Here is a 21,889-nt window from a genome sequence, read left to right on the forward strand (position 1 = left end):
ATCATATTATCCGATAATTGATACTTTACTCTAGAATAGCTAGCTAGTAAAATGTTTGCATGCAAGCAATATTTGTTTACACTATAGCATAGGTAGCTGTAGGCCTTGTGTGCATACACTTTTCATATTTTTCTTTGATAAAGTCTCACATGAAAGTGAGCGTGTTTCTTGTGTGTATAGTTAAGTTGATGTTATGCCCAACCATCAAATATTGGCTGGCTACGCCCCTGTGCAGCTAAACTCTTTGCATGATTGTTTCTTTGTAGCTAACTGAACTCTCTACAAGGTGACTTCTTTTAGCTGATCTCTCTACAGGATGACTTGTTTCTAACTGAACTCTCTACAGTGTGATCTGTTCATAGCAGAACTTTCTACTGGGTGATTTATTTGCAGCTAAACTCTTTGCATGATTGTTTCTTTGTAACTGAACTCTCTACAAGGTAACTTCTTCTAGCTGATCTCTCTACAGGGCAATTTGTTTGTAGCTGAATTCTCTACAGGGTGATTTATTTGAGCTGAACTCTCTACATGATGGCTTCTTTGTAGCTGAACTCCCTATTAGGTACCTTCTTCTAGCTGATCTGACTACAGGGTGACTTGTTTGTAGCTGAATTCCCTACAGAATAACTTACAATGTAATATAATTGAGTAAATTATAAATGCAGCTGAATGCTTTATTAGGGTGACTGTTCTATTACAGTATCTCGATCTCGCATTTGCTGCACGTAGTTGCTTTTCGAATCATAACTCAGTGATTTGTAATCCGATTCTTCTGTACTACTGCAAGGACTTTCTATGATGTTTATTCCAGCTACATACTGGTTTTCAGCTCGTTGCTCTAAGCGGTTTGCCTGGTAGACACGAAAACTAATAGTTTTTTTATTCATAAAAATCGATCGCGTAATTTTGACACAGGTTGGGTTTTGTGTCATATCTCCATGGTCTTTATCCCGATTCCTTTCAAACCACAAAAAGGCACTCCTACGATGGATGCTCCATCTACATATCAATTTTTGAACTGATTCCTCCAAGGGGTTTACCCTGTAGGCGTGACAGACCTTCGACCTTATTTTACGCAAATAATCGGTCACAACTCTATGAATGTTCATCGGATTCCTACCAAGGTTGGTACGGAGGTCCGCCTTAATGGGCCCTTTAAGTGTGCCAAATTTAAGCCCAATCCGTGCACGCATTCGTGTTTTATGGCGAATTTTGCGAAATGAAGAGAAAAAAAAACGAAGAAATTAAAACGAAATTTTGTTCGCTCGTATCTCGGAAATCGCTAGAGCGATTTTCTTCACATTTTGTATGTTGACTCCCCTAACTGGACGGCACGTCTCTAACAATTTTGGTTCCAATCGGATAAGGGATCACAGAGCTACATAGGTGTGAAAATTGTGTTTTCTTTCTTCCTGTTAATATACTCACGGTGTGGCGCGGCGGCTTCTTGGGCCGCACGACACACTAACCGTGTGTCTTGATTTCATCACATGACCTGTATGATGTCAGGCGGGTATTTCCCCTGGATTCCCCCTGCTATTGTTTAAGTAGTTACTTTATTGCCTTGTAAGCATGACATTATATTATTACCATTTGTACTACTGTTTGTAGATTTAGCAAATGTGTAGCACAATTATAGTAATTTACTGTACATGTATGCAAAAGTTATAGTCAATTTTATTTTATCATTCTCGCAAGCCTTTACAACAAATAAACTGCTGCCATTATTCCAGTGAGTAGTATCATGGTCTGTGAACTGCCATTATGTGTGGTACTTGTACCCCTACCTCCATCATCACTGGGAGGAGCTGGTAATGGTCTCTCATCCATTGTGGTGTTATCTCCGGTATGGTTATTACAAGGATTGTTTGATGCTGGTCCATTTTCCACATGATCACTTCTAACAACATTTAGTTGTGTTGTCTCTTGCATCTGGTGTACTTCACAGCTAATAGTGGCATTCTGACATTGTTCCGTAACTCTTTGTATAGTAAACCTTACTTGACTGGTGAAGTCACTGATGTTATGCTTTGTCATAGTATAGTTACAACCATTTGAGATTAACTTAGCATGTATCCTTGGTCTAGGGTTTCCTTCTGCACTACACATTCCAACATACCATTCATTAAGAGTTCCTTGTGTAAAATTCATCTTCACTTTGGTTGGTACCACTTGTACATTAAGATAACAATATTCACTGGTATAATTACACCTGCACCTGTGCTTGCCTCCATCACTGTACTGGCTGATATTGAAGGTAGCTATATACATGTTATATGGCTGTTCTCTGATCATGTTGTACTGGTCTGTAGATGAGTTTTGGCGCTCAAAAATTAAACTTCCATTGCATTCGGAATCGCACAAAAAATCGAATGAATTATTGAGAGTTTTGGGTAGTATCTCTGCTTTCTGTGGCTCTGTTGCACAGCTACTGGTGACAGTAATCAGATGGTAGAGTATTCCTGTGATTATAGCAACTAAAAGAATCTTCTGCATCTGTATGGTTTCTTTGAAAAAAATGGATTATCTTTCTGAAAATATAGGTTTTATTAAAATTGTAAATGGAATTTTCTGAGAAGGAAGATCCCTAAGGAAGAGGTGATGTCATCATTGTGATCCAATAATGAATTTCATCATAATTGTTTAATTTTAGTATCATGAAATTCAAGATAGAATACTAGGTATGTAGTTATAGAACTATTCATTCTCATGAAGATCATGTAATCTTACAACAAGACTTGACTTGAACATCTTAACAGAGTGGGCAGACAGATGGAAAATGATGTTCAATGTTGTTTCAAAATGTAGTATAATACAAATCAGTACAGCTCTTCACAAAAGCTTTTTTGTCTACACAATGAATGGCGACCCAATAAGTCTTGTTACAGAACACAGATACCTTGGAATACTGATAAATGACAAACTATCATGGCATCCACACATCAATCAACTGTGTCACAAAGTCAACCAGCTACTAGGGCCCCTGCAACGAGGCTGCTCAAGTTTACCTACTATAGATACTGTTCAGCTATTTGGGACCCACACCATCAGAATGCTACTCACCGACTGGAAATGATACTACACCATGCCACAAGATTTGTGTTAAATAAACCTTGGAGAAGAAACGATCAAGACAGACGAGTGTATCACAGATGTTAATGAACTTGAAATGGCCTTCCCTTCAAGATTGAAGAAAACATTCTGGCCTTCTTTTACTTTATAAAATAATAACAAATCACCTCAAAGTCCCGTTAAATTACCTACCCTGCCAATCATACCCTAATACTTGATCTACCCATGCATTATCCGCTGAAATAATCGTTATTCCTTTTTCCCAAGAACTATCCCTCAATGGAACAATCTCCCTATTAGCAACATTACTTACTTGGGGATCACCTTACACAACAGTATGTCATGGGTTTCTCATATAAATAGCATTGTTAATAAAGCTTCCAGGACACTGAATTTTTTAAAGCGAAACATATAAAACTGTTCTAAAAAAGTCAAAGAATCTGCATATTCAGTTTACAATTGTTCGTCCTATTTTAGAATGTACCACTCCGCGTGGGCAGTTCAAAGGCACTGCCAGTGCCATAATTTGTATATTGCACTGCTGCAGACCGCAGCGAGTGCATTATAACTTATAACGAACTAGTTGCGGTTTTGTAGACCACAACGAGTGCATTATAAGTTATAATGCACCGACCGCAGTGCAATATACAGGTATGATAAGAATATGGGACATAACACACGTACATACTGAAAACTACACCATACTACTACTTATTACCTAACTATATACTTATTACTACTTACGTACTTAATAATATGGTTTCTCCATTTCAGATATGTAAGTCTCAGCAAAAACCTGCATAGCTCGCAAAATTTTTGAATTTCTTTTTATTCAGTGTCCAAGGAGTGGGTTACCAAAGTCTCAGCTTATTGTGGTGAGTAGTTTTGGAATTGTAGTGCTAGACAGTAAGAAGAGCAAAGATATTAATTTGTACAGTGACTCTATTGAAAATAAACTAGTGTTTGAATTTGTAGCTACAGAGTATAACTTTTGTTTGTATTGACTTTTATATGAGCACTGTTAGGATTCCTGGCTGGTTTTTGTGAGTTGATATACACTGTGTATTGATTCAACCTGATTTGTTTACTCGTTTGTACAGAATACTCATAGACATTCACAACATTGGAGACAATCACTAATGCCACCTCAGCAAAGGAGTGATTGTTAAAAGCTGCTAATGATGATGTACGTAGTTGTGCAATTGTTTTATCGTGCTCTTATACAGTGTGTCTATAGGTGATGAGTGCTGTAGCCAAACACTTCATGGCATTATCAACTAATGAGGTGTGTTGTGTTGTGTAATGTGTTGTGTTGTGTAATATGTTGTGTAGTGTAATGTGTTGTATAGTGTGTTGTGTAATGTGTTGTGTTGTGTAATGTAATGTGTTGTGTAGTGTGTTGTGTAATGTGTTGTGTTGTGTTGTGTAATGTGTTGTGTAGTGTAGTGTGCTGTGTTGTGTAGTGTGTTGTGTAATGTGCTGTGTAATGTGTTGTGTAGTGTGTAGTGTAATGTGTTGTGTAGTGTGTTGTGTAATGTGTTGTGCAGTGTGTTGTGTAATATGTTGTGTAGTGTGTTGTGTAATGTGTTGTGTAGTGCGTTGTGTAATGTGTTGTGCAGTGTGTTGTGTAATATGTTGTGTAGTGTAATGTGTAGTGTAGTGTGTTGGGTAGTGTGTTGTGTAATGTGTTGTGTAGTGTGTTGTGTAATGTGTTGTGTTGTGTAATGTGTTGTGTTGTGTAGTGTGCTGTGTTGTGTAGTGTGTTGTGTAATGTGCTGTGTAGTGTGTTGTGTAATGTGTAGTGTGTTGTGTAATGTGTTGTGCAGTGTGTTGTGTAATGTGTTGTGTAGTGTGTTGTGTAGTGTAATGTGTTGTGTAATGTGTTGTGTAGTGTGTTGTGTAATGTGTAGTGTAATGTGTAGTGTAATATGTTGTGTAGTGTGTTGTGCAGTGTGTTGTGTAATGTGTTGTGTAGTGTGTTGTGTAATGTGTAGTGTAATGTGTTGTGTAGTGTGTTGTGTAATGTGTTGTGTAATGTGTAGTGTAATGTGTTGTGTAATGTGTAGTGTAATGTGTTGTGTAATATGTTGTGTAATGTGTTGTGCAGTGTGTTGTGTAGTGTGTTGTGTAATGTGTAGTGTAATGTGTTGTGTAGTGTGTTGTGTAATGTGTTGTGTAGTGTGTTGTGTAATGTGTAGTGTAATGTGTAGTGTAATATGTTGTGTAGTGTGTTGTGCAGTGTGTTGTGTAATGTGTTGTGTAGTGTGTTGTGTAATGTGTAGTGTAATGTGTTGTGTAGTGTGTTGTGTAATGTGTTGTGTAATGTGTAGTGTAATGTGTTGTGTAGTGTGTTGTGTAATGTGTTGTGTAATGTGTAGTGTAATGTGTTGTGTAATGTGTTGTGTTGTGTAGTGTGTTGTGTAGTGTGTTGTATAGTGTGTTGTGTAATGTGTCGCTGCTTTGCTTATGCTTTTGTGTATCTAATTACTACAATTTTGTGGTGTTCAGGAGCTCATAAGTGCCACAAGGCATTTCATGCCTTCAGTGCTTATAAACTTCTGTTTTTATACTTGTTAACAGCACACAGATGTTATTACATACGTTATGTGTTTGTTGATGTTATAGGATAAAGTGACAAAGTTTGGAATTGCCAAGGAAAATATGTTTGAATTTTGGGATATGTATGTACGTATGTCAGTGTTGTCATGCTCTAAAGACAAGACCTGTATATATTTCTGGTATTGTTACAAGTACCACAATTATCTTGTGGTACTTATACCTTGCTGATGTTAATGGCATACACTCTTTATAACATTTAGCAATTGTCACACCACAATTAGTACTCATGGATGTAAAATCAAACAGTAGAGTCTTAAAAGTTAGTCTGTTTGCTGCAGACATACGTAACACACACATGTCTGTGCTACTCATGTGGGAATACTGCTTTATCTAAGTATATCACTGCTTTTATGCCCTCGAGGATCAACCATATTGTTATCATCCACTCCCACCACCTCTGTTCCACTGCTGGTCCACTGGGCAAGCATGACTGTGCTTACACGGCAGCTGAAGGCTTTGTGTGTGTCTGTGTGGGAGCATGCATGTAATGTAGTGTGTGTTTTGTGGGACATCACAACCAGGTGGTAGAGTACATGCTTTTTGTAATCACAACACTGGATTCTCACAGTTATCTGATTGGTGCGTTTTTTGTTTCCTTTAACGGGTAAGAAACTTTTCCCAGTCTACATATATTGGGACCATAATTATGAAACTGGATATCTGTCCATATGTCACAAAATAAGAGGATACCCACATTTCTGCCACTATAAGCGCATCCTCCTGTAGGGTACTGACTCTTAGTCACCTACCTGAGTAGTGCACAGGTTGCTGGTCAGCATAAATCGGTATATAGCAGCCAAAGGGTTTGCATTTGTGCACACTATGTGTGTGTATATGCCATTTGCTTATGTGCATTTGTGTGTGTGTGTGTGTGTGTGTATGATTCATAAATTGTAACCTGTAAATTCATGAAAGTTGTTATAGCCATGTAAACTTCACCAAACCTTCGTGACTATTGTTTCAGGAAGGTGTCACGAATCTTCGTGACTAATTCGCAATGTTTTTAATGCAAGGTGCTGTACATCAGTTTAACATGTCATTGTTAGTGGACGAAGCATTGATTTTCATATGGTTTGCTGAATATGGATTGTTAAATTCTTCTGCATGTGCAAGCATAATACTCTGGAGTAAAACTATGACATACCCCTTTCTATTTCATTTTTGTGTTATTTAGCTGATTTGTCATTTTTGCAATGTACAGTTGATTGTCTATACCAAATCCTGCAATGCTAAGCTAAAAGTGGTTTAGTAAGATGACTGTATAAAAACACAACCAAAGAAGACACATGACCCAGTGTGGTCACCTAATGACATCAATATATCACAAGACCAGCTTTAGGTACTTTTTTGTGGAAAGTACCTTGATGACATTTTTGATGTTATAACAATAGCGATAATATCTGGATAAAAGTTCATTGAATGCTGTGTAATGTTTGATAGCTGTGCATTGCTACATACTTGAACTTGAATTCAGGACTGTATGTGTTTGTAGAGTACGTAATCTTCGAGAGCAAACTACTCACAAAGAATTTCACATGTACAATATTCGTACCATAATTTACTGATACCATTGTAATACACATGTATGGATCAACTGTTCACCTTCTTTGCAGTGTTCTAGCCAACATTTTTGTCTGTGTAAACACTTCAGTATACTGCTGATCCTTGCTTTACATTGTTTGGGTGCACTTATGAAGCCTGAGATCTTAATTCTCATTAGGAGCCACTACTATACTAATTCTCAACAATTCATTGTCAGAGTAACATAGCCACAGTAACATAAATAGATGTACTGAGTATTGGTTAGGTGTATGCACATTCTAGTGAAAAGTGCTAGTCTTGTCCCTTGCATTGAGCCATACTTAGACTGCAAAAATGAGTCCTCGCATATTGTGCCACGATGATTTATCATGAGTAATTTGATTTATTGTAGATCACCGCTAAAGCTGGCTATTCAACCCATTATCAAAATATGTTGCGTATAACTACTATTACTCCTAGGAAGGTCTCCTACCTACTATATTACGAAGCAGAAATACTATTTGTATAAAACTATGACAGTAGTAGTTCCTTGGCTGCATCATAATGTACCAACAATAGTCTGTCTGATGTCAACTGCTTCTTTGCCTCAAAAAAAGCTCTCTCCTGTGCTTTGCCCCATGACCAGTGTTTGTCTTTCTGTAAGAGAGAATACAATGGAGCCAATGTACTTGCTAAATTAGGCAGGAACTTGCCATAGTAGTTTACCAGTCCCAAAAATGAATGTAGTTGTGAAACATTGGTGGGTGCTGGTGCTTCCTTGATAGCTCGTACTTTGTCTTCTGTTGGTTGTTCTTCTTCAGCCTGAATCTGGTTGTTTCTAGTATTGTCAGGACTTTATCTAGAATAGCCATTGCTAAACTCCTTAGGGAGCAAGGCAAGCAACAACAATACACTGGCAGCTAGCTTGAAAATGGCATGCTGTAGAGAGGAAACTTCTTTTTTCTGTTAAGCGAATAAGTTTCTGAAAAAATGCTGTTAGGGGAATGGTGGTCATGACAACTTAAGTACAACACTAACTAGATGACATGTATACATTGTATAAATCTCTAGAGATGTTATAACATATATTAGGCCATGAAAAGTTTCTGGTTCCCTTCCTGGTCATTTTTTTGCTGAATGAATTGTGCAATCACCATACAATATTTTATATCTGTTGAAAGGTTTCATGTCTTATAGACACTCTTTTCTTATAAAGATGCAGTACCTTAGCTTTGTTTTTCTCTTTAATTCCATATACTGCTATGTCAAATGTAGTGTACCACATCAAAAAGTTGCAAAAAAAACAACACCTGATCAATTTTTGGGAATTAGTAGGACCAGAAACATATAATTAACTTAGCACGGCCTTACATCATCATCATTCTGATGGTTTCCATCACTGACCACAATAGGGTATTTACTTTGGATTCTCCTCTAACATTGTGGTTATGATATGTGTTCTGTGAAGGTTTATTAGCAAGGATAGATAGTCTACCATCAAGAGTTAATATAGTAAGTAGTCTTTGCTAGCATGGATAATATTATTGTGTGCATATCCCACCCTGTTTATTGCCGCTATGTGCCCTGCAGAAGTGCTACTCTGATTAGTGGCTTCTGTGGTAATATGTTACAAACATTTGTTTGTTTGTGGAAGCCAGGGTTATCATGCATAAAATAGTTATTATCTAGTCCTGGCTTCTTACTAGAGCCATACCCTTACCCTTAATTATACCCTTAACTATCACTCATGTTTGAATGCCATGAGTATAATTAACAATCAATCAATCATGTTTACATGGAACGACCTAACCGATTGTTATTGTGCAAGTCATATATAGTCTAGTCCAGCTTCTTTCATGAGCTACGCCCACTGATTTTTGTCAACATTATTAAGGGCTAACCAAGACAGTACCAGCATGCAGTGGCTATCTTGTTTGGCAAAGGCAAAACTCAACTAAATCAGCAATCATATGCCAAGTGTTTAGAGTTCCTTCCCTGGCTGAAATATGAATACTCAAACATATCCCTATACTATGCACCTTCTTAGTCTCTCTAATATAACTTACATAGTAGGAATCTGTGATACCGTCTGTAGGAGCCACAAAAATGTGGTGGAGTTATAGGTATGCCTCATCACACAGAAAACAAGGTTTTTGCTGTCTAAGCTTTGTGGAATCACACCCAATAAATGATTATTAATTATAGCTAATACTTGTTTACCTAATCAACATAGTATATTCTTTATAGAATTTACTATGACCTGGTGGAGCACTAAAATGTAGCTCTTGAGGCACACCGCACTTCAGTCCCAAATCCCAGCCAGTGTGGGGTCCTGGTTTCAACCCTGGTTGGAAGGTACACACAGTGTTCAGGTATTAGTAGTTAATAGAGGGTAATTATCAGATAATTAATTGATGGGCATAATTCCTAGCCCCTGAAATTGGTACATGTTACACTGCCGATAAATACGTATGTACTGGTACATAATATATTTAAATAGCCTTCCTTTCTGATGGCTTGTTTACTTGTGGGATACGCCAAACCTTATTATGTAGTACAGTTGCTGCTCTTTTATAGGAGATTTATAGTTTTAAGGTGTGAAAACTTGTCCATCTGATTGTGAATTGTAAGTGAAACCAATAACCAATGCAGTTATACTGCCCATCTACATACATTGATTCACTCGAATTCTATACATATTGTTACACCTTCTTTTGTGCATTGGATTCTTATAGCTATATCAAGAGAAAAAATCTGGTTAGCATTTGCTTTTTTAAGCAGGACACCTCCATTCCTCTACACCCCAGGACACCTTCACTTCACAGAACATATACGTAGGAGCTATATAGGTAATGCCATCTGGACCCGCTTTCCTGATCACTTATGTTGCTTGAAGGTGCAAGGATTTTCATTCTGACACCCAGTGTAACATGTACTAGTGACATACAGAGTCACCACTAGTACTACATGAACCAGTGTAGTGTTGAGAGGAGCTGGTGGGAAGTGCATCGTCAATGTCACATTGGTTGGGATCACTAAAAATATTAATGATGATAAAATCTACGTATATTGTCAATCCATTACCTATAACAATATGGTGACGGATCATCATCATCATCACAATTCTTTCAATACCTGGTGTGGTGACTGCAGTGTGATGTGTTCCTTCTTGTATCACCTCATATTGTTGAGTTGTTGTGTTGAGGTGTTCAATCATGTACCTCCTTGGACAGTTTTATCCTTGACACAATAAAGACACTGACTTATGATCATATACAGAAGTAATAACATGTTAAGTGAATACCTGTCAGTATTTTCTACTGTTCATATGCCACATATATGCAGTTGTGTGGTTTTTAATTGGACTTCTAATTCGCTCACTGATTTGCTCTTATACCATCTATCTACATACCTCTTACCTGCATTGACAATTGTGACTTGTAGGTCAGTAGGTGTACAACAATCAAACTAATAAAAATAACTCTGCCGGTAACCTTTGCTTATTGCTGTATTGTGTGAGTGAGCTACTGAATTATATGTACTGTGTATAATTATATTTTTATCTTGAAGTACCATTCTATAGGTATTGGGTAACAGGCTAAAGAGAAGACAGCAAGTAAGTACATAATTTTAAAACCATTTTCCTAAAATTATTTCTGTAAATTGTCTGTACGTATGTTTTATGATTAAAACAGCCTGTATGTGAGAAATGAACGACACAATAGAGCTATAGTATTAACCTTCCAGGCAGACAGGTTTTGCATTTAATTTGTGCCAGACAGTTTTGAATACTTTGCCTCAAAAGGTATAAGTGGCTTTGTTAGCTACCAGTAATAGTACGTAAGGTGTTCCTTTCAAAATGATAAAAAAGATTGTCCAGAGCATTAAAAAAAAAGAAAGATAAACAAAGCTTAAGTCTGTTGAGAAGGCACATCTTTCCGTGCATACTTTGTGGTATAATGCAAGTTCCACCACTTACTGTATTCAAACAAATAACTTATGATATTGTAGTATGTAAATGTGTTATGGTTGTTGTTGTGTGTAAAAGAAAAGATTTACACTCAGTGATAAAACTGTTTGTCTGAGTCGAAATGCAGTTGCTCTGACCAATGCATGTACAGTACAGTAAAAGTTAACATGTGTTCTACAGGTGGAACAAAATACAGAATGACATTCTGTTGCTGTACATAGCATCCTAACATCAATATATGCTATAGTTTGTGACTAAATAGTGGCTTAGTTAACTATAAAAGTAGTTTTAGTAAGATAAATATGTGTAACTAAAACTATAACTAAAAGCAAATCTGTATTATAACTAAAACTAAATCTATAACTAAAAAAATAACAGAATAATTTACTAAAACTAAATCTAAAACTAAAAAGAATTGGGAAAGATAACTAAAACTATAACTAAAACCAAAATGCTTTTATAAATTTTACTGTAACTATAACTAAAACTAAAGTCCTTACTAAAACAACACTTCTAGTGGGTAGGTATGCTACATCATATGAACACTGACAATCATCTAGCTACCAAAAGTAGGAAAGGGGACATGCACAGCAGTTTAGTTTTTGTTTGTGCAGATTGCACACAAATCACATGCTAACTCATTGTTATTGTCAGTTCTACGTATTTGATTTGTTACAGCAATAGAGCTAGAATTAATAGTAGTCACAAGATGTATTTCTTACTGCTGATAATTGTAGTGGTTTTGTTCCAAAAAATATCTTAGCAATAGGCAAGATAACATATACACATATATAGGTGTGCATAGGTATACGTGCTTCCATCACAACGAATTCTGATGACAGTGATCATGTGGAGGATCATTAGGACATCTATTGGTGCGATGAAAACAGTTATTTCATCCGTGTCACAAATTGGCCAGTCTCATATAAATGCATGGTCCCATTTAGTTGCCAGGTTTATACAAATAAATGCTGGGTTTTGAGTAAGTGCCTAATCAGATCATCTATACATGTGTTGCTTCACAATGCAATACCATGCAGTAGGATCATGGCTGTTCTAATTAGCTACAATAGAGAACATGTACACATGTTAAGGTTTCTTTCTTGCGGGTAAAGCATGCAACAAAATTCTATGAAATGTTTTTTTCTTTACATCTCTAGATCTTTTAAAAGCCTCCTACCCATATTTTGGACACCATAGAAGAATGAGACCAGTGCAGTTGTCGATGTCAATGTATCTCTTGCAATCTCAGGGATGTTGATCTAGCATTTGCAGAAGTCCTTAGGGAGTAGAGCATTTGAGACTATAAGCTAGCACTTTTTTGAAGTTTATGTTAGCTCAGACATTTGATCTGTTTGACAAGTATAGGTCTGAAAATTCTGTTAGGAGAATTGTTTAAGGATAAATGTGGAGGTACATCACTGAAGGTACATCATCAGATCACAGTTGTGTGGCTACCAGAAATAATGAAAAGCTTTAAGGGGGTAGTTACCCAAAATAGGCCTTGGCTAAAGAATACCCATCGTATACATTTGACAGGTTGTCTTAGACATCAAACCAGAAATGTGATGCTACCATTACTAAACAAACAAGTTATGCTGACACTAACTTGGTTGCTGCTATATTTGGATTTGTGCACTGTTGTGCAACAGTGCAGTTTTTACATAATGTGATGAATACTGTGTATATAAAGATTGCTGCATGTATATATATTTCATCACATGACCTGGTATGTGGTCAGGCGGGTATTTCCCCTGGATTCCCCTGCTATTGTTTAAGTAGTTACTTTATTGCCTTGTAAGCACGACATTATACTACTACCATTTGTATTACTGTTTGCAGATTTAGCAAATGTGTAGCACAATTATAGTAATTTACTGTACATGTATGCAAAAGTTATGCAGTTAATTTTACTTTGTCATTCTCGCAAGCCTTTACAACAAATAAACTGCTGCCATTATTCCAGTGAGTAGTATCATGGTCTGTGAACTGCCATTGTGTGTGGTACTTGTACCCCTACCTCCATCATCATTGGGAGGAGCTGGTAATGGACTCTCATCCATTGTGGTGTTATCTCTGGTATGGTTATTACAAGGATTGTTTGAAGCTGGTCCATTTTCCTCATGATCACTTCTAACATTTAGTTGTGTTGTCTCTTGCATCTGGTATACAGTACAGTTAATAGTGGCATTTTGACATTGTTCCGTAACTCTTCGTATAGTAAACCTCACTTGACTGGTGAAGTCACTGACATTAAGCTTTGTCATAGTATAGTTACAACCATTTGAGATTAACTTAGCATGTATCCTTGGTTTAGGGTTTCCTTCTGCACTACACATTCCAACATAGCGTTTATTAAGAGTTGCTTGTGTGAAAGTCATCTTCACTTTGGTTGGTATCACTTGTACATTTAGATAACAATATTCACTGGTATCATTACACCTGCACCTGTGCTTGCCTCCATCACTATACTGGCTGATATTGAAGGTAGCTATATACATGTTATATGGCTGTTCTCTGATCATGTTGTACTGGTTTGTGGATGAATTGTGGCACTCAAAAATCAAATTTCCATTGCATTTGGAATCACACAAAAAATCAAATGAATTATTGAGAGTTTTGGGTAGTGTCTCTGCTTTCCGTCGCTCTGTTGCACAGCCACTGGTGACAGCAATCTGATGGTAGAGTATTACTGTGATTATAGTAGCCAAGAAAATCTTCTGCATTTATAGAGCTTCTTTAAAAATGTTGAGTTATTTTTCAATGTAAGGTTTTATTGATAATGTAAAGGAAAATCCCTGAGAAAGGTGATGTCACTGTTGTGATACAGTAATGAATTTCATCATCTTTAATTTTAGTATCCTGGAATTCAAAGGATAAAATACTAGGTATGTAAGAGTTGGTGCAGAACAGCAAATAAGCACATAATTTTAAAACCAAATTTCTGAAATTGTTTCTGTAAAATTGTGTATATGTATGTTTGTGTGTTTCATCTTGTCATACCCCAGACAATATGTTTGATGATTAAAGTATGAGAAATGAACAATATATTATTATTACAGAGCTAGTATCAACCTTCCAGGCTTTATATTTAAATTGTGCCAGATAGTTTCAAATACTTTAAAAACACAATAGTCACGCTTAAATCTGTTGAGAAGTTAAGTATTTTTGCATGCAGTATTAAGCAAGTTTCACCACATAGACACTGATACAATTATGCAACATTTGTGCAACACTCTTCACAGACCTTACGTGATGGATACTCATAGGAATATTTGTGACATCCAGGGTGGATCTGAAGGGAAGATACACACCCAAGATAAGATGCAGGTAGGTGGTCAGGGAGAAAGTTTTCTATAGTTACATATAGCAGATGAAGAAGTTTGAAGACCATAAGACTAAAACTAAGGGACTGGATCAAAAATTATAACTGCGTAAATTTTTGCTACCTTGGCCGCCTAAAACATTAAACTCTACATAACTGGAAATGATGATTTTTTTTAAAGTACCACAAACACATCTCATACAACAGAGATCAATGGATACTATCATTCATTTCATATAACAGAGATCAATGGATACTATCATTTTGTGTGTAATGCCAGATTTTAGAGACACATAGCTACGTGTACAACTTACACAGTGTTGGCAGTATGTAGTGGCAAACGCAGTTCAGTTGGCCATACCTTTTTTTCACAGCTTGGCTGTTTTTGTGCAAGTTCCAAAGTCAACCTATGGTTGGCCTTGACACTTCTTTATACTAGCCTTTGTATTTTATCCTGTTTACTACAGGAATCGTCGAAGACTGTGAAGAACTGAATTTTGAAGATAGCTGGGCAGATTCGACTCATGGGAGATGTTTGACTCACAGGAGATGTCCTACCCTGAGAAAGTTTCCGCAGCAGAAATGATTAATTACCAATCAAGCACTGTCGAGCTACGGATATAAAATTGTCAACAAACTGATTCAGATGCCTAACAATGAATTAACTCCTCTCCATACCACAACTTGAGGCCATCAATTCTGCTACATGAGACCCTTATCAGAATACTGTCATCTACACTCCTTCTTCCCATCAGCAATAAAGTTATGGAACAACTTACCCTCTGATGCGGCAGGAACAACACTGGAGAGATTTAAACTGTTGATAAACTTCATATAATTTATTATTTAACTAGTTTGTAGCTAATCATCCAATCTCTATTGTGTAAAATTGTAATTTTCCTGTGCCTTATACTCCCTGGTGGAGGCTCTGCACAGTAATAAATACAATACAATATGGATACATGAAAACAGTGTTTTCTTGGTTCTGGAAAACAAGTATGTCAACCGCCCGCACTGGCTGTACTTGGCCACACGACACATGCTATTTTCATAATTTTGTAGTACTCTAATAGAGCACACATTTTTTTTCTGAGCACTTCAATACAACACATATAGAATGTTCTAGAATTTACACTGACAGATCTACGAATTATCATTCTAGTGTACTAAACTGTAACTTTCATTTATATGGTAAGAGAAGCAAGCAACTGACAGCAGTAGCAGAGTGGTAAGGGCTTGGGCATATAGATGTGGAGGTCCTGGTTCAAAACCTGGAGAATTTTTCTGACGATTCTTGCACATGTTTTTTTACATCTCAGTGACTGTTCTATTAGACTATCTCAATTGTGCTTTTTTTCACATGTTTGATTTTGCTTTATGTCCCCTAAGCTAATACTCTCAGCACTTTCAAACCACAAAACATTTGCGCTACAATAGTAACTCCATGTACAGACTGATTTTCTAGTTATTCCATCAAGCGGATTACCCTATAGGCATGCCAACAAATCGCTTTTGAAATGTGCACAATTCTGTTATTCTTACCTCAATCTGTATGAAAATTGGACTGTAAATGTGCTGCATTATGCTCTTACTGTCCTCCAAATTTGAAGTCAATCAACTAAAGCATGTGCAAGTTATAGTGAGTGGAGCGAAAAGAAGCAGAAGATGAAGAAAAACACAAAGAAAATAAGACGAACTTTGAAGGCACATATCTCAGTGATAGCTAGGTAGATTCAGCTCAAATTTGGAATAGGAGGTGCCCTACCCCAAGGGAGTTTCCACAGCAAACTGGTTAATTTCCATTCAGGCACTATTGAGCTATGAATGCTCAAAAACAGCTTTCTTGGTTCCTGCAAAATACACACTTGTCTTTTACGTGTCCACACTAGCTGTACTTGGCTGCATGACACACTATCGTATGTCCTGATCTCTGGCCACTATAATAATGTCTAATCTGACATGAATATAATACTCTCAATAGTATCTTGACATATTATTTTGAAATACGTCAAGCAATTATCCAATAGAAATAGCATTACACTTATTTGTCAAGGCCCCTTTATATGTTTCAATTGACAATATTATTGTACTATATATTAGCATAGCAACAATGTTACTTAGCAAAGGTTGCTAGGTAACCATTGCTACGTTAAATGTTACTTTAGTGCTATAGCAATGGTTGCTAAGTGTTTTTCAGCAGTAATTTCTCTTGCTTAGTAACAATTGCTATGACTGTCGGATTAATTTGTAATAGGATGGCTGCCTGGTTGTATTAATAGTTACCACTTTGTAAATAGAAAGGTAACAGTGCTTGGCTTTGACAAAATATTTACATTCATCACATGATCGATCACCTTGCAGATAGACATGACACTAGAAAGGGTCTGGAAGGTACTTTATAAGACCATCACAAAGTGAGGAATGCTAAATATTTCACTTGGCAGGCCATTGGCAAGTGTCACATAAAAATACATCCCATGTTTCAATTGGCACATAAAAATATCTTTGCATTACTTTGCAAAATAGGTTGTATGGTACTGTTTTGCTGTGAGCCATCAACTAATGTTAAAACACATCGGACTTAAACTGTGAATGATTTCATTACCACCAAAATATGTGTGCACTGCGTGTTTACTATAAGAAGTGAATAACTCTATTAAAGCATTCAGCTATGTTACAAGTCACTTGTAGAAAATTCAATTCTCCAGAGTTCAGCTATAAATAAGCTACCCTGTAGAGAGCTCAGCTAAGCTACAAGTCACCCTGTAGAAAGTTGGGATGATGTCAAAAGTTAATGTTAATCCAATCATAGACATGCAACCGTACATGCATATATGGTGTGTGGTTAGCACACTGGTGCTCAGAAATAAACTCTGTCTATAGTTAGTTGATGTGTCTAAGTTGCCTTGGCATATTTAGAAATCTCTAATCATGGTCACTACTCATCAATATTTCATGATTACATGTTACAACTACAGTGATAACTACTGGGTTAATAGTTAACATTGTTCCTCACATCAATAGCAGTGTCTATTTCATTGACCACTTTAGTGCAGATTTAGGCGGTGATCTGTTGGATGCCCTTTATTCTAGGTTTACTCTGCCTAACAGCTTGATCTTCTTTTCTTTTGTTCGCAGAATCATCCAGTTTAATAAAGAAGTTGTTGGTCCTATCATTTCGCCAGTACAGTTCTTCAACTGATTAATTGACTTCTCCTGTCACTTTCATCGGATGATAGATATCATTTCAGAGTGAATATAATTTTCCCCATTTTCTTCTGTCTTCTTCAGCATGCGATGGTTTTTGAAACTCAATACATCTCTCTGAATTACTTTCTAAAATCAAGGATATAAATGATTACAATGTAGAACTATTGTTCATTTGATTAAGTTTTAGATTTAAGCTGTTGTGCTATAGACTAGTCTCCACAATGATGGCTCAACCCTTTTGTAACATACTATGGAACCTCTCACTTACAGACACTTTAACAGAAAGTTGTGAAATCAAAGGTGGCAGCCATGAAATGGCGGTAATTATGTTAATGATAAATAAATGCACAAAGCCGTTATTAAAATTTATTATCATCAACATCATTGCAGTCATCTCTTGTTTTTGAAGTAGTAAATATACTGGTACTTCTTACACCAAAGTCTTTGTCCTTGAGTTCCTGATAATTTATTAAGTCTGGTTCATGAGGGATGTAATATATGAGTATATTTCACAAGCTTGTTCTGACCACATCATACAAAGTAAATTGATTGCCTCTGTGATTAAATTAAAACTTTGAGGCAATACACATGTGGTATATATACTCATAGCCACAACTACACACATTTGACGTCACAACAGTCTCTGTTTTCGGCTCTGTGTTTCTTCCCTAACAGCATCTATATGTGATATGGATAATTTGGTGTGTATTCAAATACAGTGTATATGATCCATAATAATAATTATAGACATGTTCCCATATGCAGATACAGCTATGCAGGCTGTCTGAATAGCAATTAAAACCACACAGTTTGGGTGTTGTGTTTAACAGGACAGCATTGGTGATGTCAGGGTGTCACATAGGAAAGAGTTAATCAAATTATCAACAACACAATATAGATACAGTATTACTTCTGAAACTGATCACTGATACCTGTATATTGTATGCACAGGTTGTCAACACATATGCATTATAATTAGCACCACTGAAATGGTTACAAGAGGAAGAATTACTTCTCAAAGAGTTTTACGAAGATTAAATAGTGGTGAAAGCTCCCATTCTGATTCATCACATCATGATTATGACTCGGAGCCACATTAGCAGTATAGCCATGACAACCAAGGGCCACATGACTTGGAGCAAACCAAACTACTTGCAACTAGTGGACCAGTAGCCCATCAGATAACAATGATTATTGTGAACCGCTCAGCTGACTTAACACCGGTCCGCAGTAGTAGAGCACAATGGTGACAAGGAGCTTCCTTTATAAGAATCTTGATTTAAAAAGGAATAATCTCAGCATTGGAAAGTATGATAGCCAAATATATTACAGTAAAAAAAAAGAGGATGTACCAAGGCCACCAGTCAGGGTAAGTAAGATTTAAATTGTTGAGAATCATTTTCAGAAGGCAGTTAGACTGACATTTAACTTGTTACTGGAGTCTGATGGTTCCGATTTTGATTTTTCACCAAGGTAGACTCTAAGCATTATAATTATTCAACTACCTGCATGATTATTGTACATTACAGATGGTGTTTTTCAGGGAGCACAGAAATACCCCTCTACCCTTCCCACCTCAAAAAATGGACTAATCTTGGTGAACAAGGAAACAATACACTTTATGTATTTTGGTCAAACGCAAACCTTATGCCAATATTATATGGATAATTCTGTTGACTACCTCAACATTCTTTGCTATAGTAGTTAGGTAGGTAGCTACACCATCATTATTCAAACATGAACACATATCCTAACCATGAGTAGGGAACTGTAGAGGACTACATAAAGTCTCTAGTAGCGGATCCGAACATTATGAAATGTAGAAACAAACCTGGTGATGCGATCCTTTGGCAACAGATGGACAAGTATGGACCAAAACAACCACAGAAGCAGCTGGGATTAGAACTATTTTTGCTAGACAACATCGTACCAAAGAGCCTGTTTTTTGTAGCCTTACACTTTTACCTACACATTTCAATTTTGAACATACAATTTTTTTTCTGTTTTTCTCCAATGGCATTTAATGCCATCTTGTTTATTGGTCCAACTGACCCTTTATTTTTCAGTACAAAGTGATTTACATTCATCATGTGATCACACCTTGCATGTAGAGGTAACACAATAAAGGGTTTGTAAATTACCTATCAAGCCCCTCACAAAGTGAGGAATGCTAATTATTCTATCATGTTTCATGCTACTGGCAAGTGGCAGTGTGTACCTTAACAGACAGACTATTCTCTTATCAACCTACCAACTTGTGCTTAGCTAAACAAAAGGTTAGGAACGGCTGGTAGTTAAATGCTGAATGAATTAACTTTTGAAGAATGCACTATCTAGAGGGTTGTATACAACCACTGGACTGGACTAAAGTTTTTTTCTCTTTTCAAATATTGGTCAACCAGCTATTGTTTGTTATTTAGAATATGCCAATCTTGTGTAGTTAGACCACTACCACCTCTACACACAAAAGAAAGCAGTGTAGCCATGCCAGAATATGTCAGCTTTGTCCAGCTGCAGCTATACAGGGTGTGTGTATCATTTGATGGAATAGCAAGACAGTCACTGAATTTTGCTGACTCCGGAGACCATTACTTGTATTAGTTATCATGTAGCTAAACATGTAGTGTATGATTTATACTCCATGATAAGAATGGTAGTCATGCATGACTCTCTGGAGATCATGCCGTGAAAGAAATGTTTGACTAACGATGAGTATATACTTTCATTTAAACACATTGATGTAGTTAACAGTTTAGATTAGATTAGATTATCCATTTTTGTCAAAAGACAAGGGTACACAAAAGGCTAAGCCTGTAAACGTGCTCCCCTTCACAAAAAGCACATACAAAACAACACACACACATGTACACTGAATAAAAAACAAACAAACAAACACTAAACAGATGTATTAAAAGCTTATACAAAACAGTTGTCTCTTTCAAGATTGATTGGTAAATGATACCTGCTCATTGTGCTAAAATGCACAGGTAGTGCAAAGTAGACAGGTCTATCTGTGCGTGAAACAGTTAGAATATAACTCTGTGCTAGGTTAAGAAATTATGCTAGTCCACGGGACACTTACAGCTGCTGTCGCACACAATAGCTAGCTACATCTTATCACACTACTCACCTACATACAGTACATACAGTACGTACAATGTCGTCTTACGGCTCTCGCTGCATAGTACGTGAAAGAATCCGGACGAAACTCCGGACAAAGTTTACGCGCTTTCTCTGAACTACGAGTGCGATTAGCGATGTCTCTGATGAAGTGTGCAGAATGGACGGTACTACAGGCTCACCACGAGGAGATGAAGAAGCTGCACCTGAGAGAGTTGTTCACAAAGGACGCGGAGAGATTTGACAAGTTCAGGTTAGCCTTCGGGTTAGCCTTCGGGTTAGCCTTCGGGTTAGCTTAGTGACTTGTGCAGTGACCCCTACCATATAACCTTTGTAGTGTGGCTATTAGGTAGTGAGCAGTGTGTGTGCTGCACAGCTTGGAGGCTTAAATATGTTAATTGATTTATTTTACCCCACACTTCTAAATATGTCTGCATGTTAAGCCTTGTCTGTGTGTAATATTGAAAAGTGGGGTATACAACCTATATGGGTTATGTAGCTGCTAAGTGCAACTACTGTTTCATCATATAAAAGTAGATGGGTTGCTGCTCATTGTTGATCATGAGATGTCACTTTGAGCTTCAGCAAATCTATTTCCATACTTTATATTGTGCCACTCTCTCTATGTGCAATCACTGGTTGACTCCTTATTTGGTCAAAAGATTCCCTTTCTTATAGGCACTGTTGCATGATGGTGATCAGTGAGATTATGATGTGGTCCCTGCATGCTTTAAGACATGTACCATTTGTAATTGAGGACACCTGTATTATCTGGACACTTGGTGATGGTCCCAAAGTATCCCTTAGCATGTAAACTGACCTGTAAAATCAGGACACCTTGATAATCAGGACACTTTGGTTGGTCCCAAGGTGTCTGTAATACACAGGTTTCTCTTGTACAATTATACTTGTTTTGCCAGTCACTTTTAAAGAAGACCTGTGTTCTCTCTGTTTCAATAAAACACCACTCCAGATAATAGAGTCTACACTTCCAAACCACCAGCTAGTTTGTAACTAGTCCATTTATTGTATTAGTATGTTTAATATACTGT

The 21,889-nt window shown here is 36.9% G+C and overlaps 1 protein-coding gene and 2 long non-coding RNA genes across 6 annotated transcripts in view; 2 read left to right on the top strand and 1 right to left on the bottom strand.

Moving 5' to 3' along the window:
- Positions 1 to 879: 879 nt before the first annotated feature.
- LOC136262680 (uncharacterized) lies at positions 880 to 15,941 on the top strand. 2 transcript variants are annotated; one of them, XR_010704265.1, is made up of 7 exons: positions 880 to 3,947; positions 4,173 to 4,258; positions 4,310 to 4,357; positions 5,698 to 8,724; positions 9,948 to 10,828; positions 14,428 to 14,512; positions 14,975 to 15,937. It is a non-coding gene; the product is annotated as an uncharacterized lncRNA (long non-coding RNA). The 2 variants fall into 2 exon arrangements; XR_010704264.1 differs by having other exon boundaries at positions 5,698 to 10,828; positions 14,975 to 15,941.
- LOC136262681 (uncharacterized) lies at positions 12,992 to 20,945 on the bottom strand. Of its 2 annotated transcripts, XR_010704267.1 has the most exons (3): positions 20,848 to 20,945; positions 14,430 to 17,843; positions 12,992 to 14,044 (listed from the first exon to the last, which is right to left on the bottom strand). It is a non-coding gene; the product is annotated as an uncharacterized lncRNA (long non-coding RNA). The 2 variants fall into 2 exon arrangements; XR_010704266.1 differs by having other exon boundaries at positions 12,992 to 17,843.
- Positions 20,927 to 21,889, top strand: part of LOC136262672 (centrosomal protein of 76 kDa-like) — a 35,001-nt gene continuing 34,038 nt past the window's right edge. For both annotated transcript variants that reach the window (XM_066057046.1, XM_066057045.1), the window contains exon 1: positions 20,927 to 21,090. The gene's annotated coding sequence lies outside the window, so the exon portion shown is untranslated. The remainder of the gene's footprint in view (positions 21,091 to 21,889) is intronic.

The sequence above is a fragment of the Dysidea avara genome, chromosome 8 (genome assembly GCF_963678975.1).
Source record: "Dysidea avara chromosome 8, odDysAvar1.4, whole genome shotgun sequence".
Taxonomy (NCBI): Eukaryota; Metazoa; Porifera; class Demospongiae; order Dictyoceratida; family Dysideidae; genus Dysidea; species Dysidea avara.